This window comes from Myotis davidii, unplaced genomic scaffold (assembly GCF_000327345.1).
Source record: "Myotis davidii unplaced genomic scaffold, ASM32734v1 scaffold855, whole genome shotgun sequence".
NCBI lineage: Eukaryota > Metazoa > Chordata > Mammalia > Chiroptera > Vespertilionidae > Myotis > Myotis davidii.
The window spans coordinates 696,045-697,041 of NW_006286978.1; positions in this window are offsets into that span (position 1 = coordinate 696,045).

Genomic DNA, 997 nt, shown 5'->3' on the forward strand with positions numbered 1-997 from the left:
TGGCTGGCCAGCAGCCTCCCACCCCCTTTCCTCACTCTCTGGTGCTTCCTACTTGGGGACAGCTGTCTGGCCTCACAATAGCTGTGCCGCCCTCTTATGCCCTCCTCCACCCAGAGACTCCAACTGACCCTCACCTCAACTGGGGCTTGGAGGGGTGCTGGATGTGGGCTGGTAGCATAGGAAGGGGCCAGGACATTGAGGTCCCCTCATCTTCCACAGAGCGGAGGGCATTGCAGAGAGGACAGTCATCCTAACAGCCACTGCTGGGGGTGATCATCTGGGCAGTTGACCAGGAAGCTACAGTTTCACGCTCCTCAGGGAACCACTTCCATTCCCTGCAGATCACTCCACTGGGGAAGGGATCGAACAAAGCGGGAGAGAGGCACCTGCACAGTGAAGTCAGGTGAAGAGGGAAGGTGGTCGCCTGTCAGTCTAAGCCGGGGAACAATGGATTGGCTAGCAGGGGTGGGGATGTCAGGCCCTCAAAATCATGTGGTCTGGCCCTGCCAAGGCATTCGGGTGAGGAAATTAAATGTTTGATGTTAGGGCCAGCCTGATAGGGTTGAGCCGGGCTGAGGCAGGGAGGTGGGAATTGAGAAAAGAAAGAAAGATAGGAAAGCGGGGTTGGGAGGACCCCAGTTCTCTTAATGAACTGAAGCGAGTTTATTAGTTTTACAATTTTATTTATACACAACACACCGAATTGTAGGTCTGTCAAGAGGAATGTATTTTTTGTTCTTCTTAATTTCTAAGGGAGAGATACAGCAGAAGGACAAGTTCTCAGTACAGCATATCTTAGTAAATAGTTACAGACTTTTTGGCAAGCTATGAAAGGTTGTTCTCATTTTATAAATGTTATTCCCATTTTACTGATAATTGTTATCCAAAAGAGTCTGGGAAAACTGTGTGGGTAAGGGTCCCAGCCTTGCTAGTTCCTTCAGGTGCAAGGACCTTGCCAGCTTACATCTGGCCCCCAACAGAATACTATGCTGCTGTG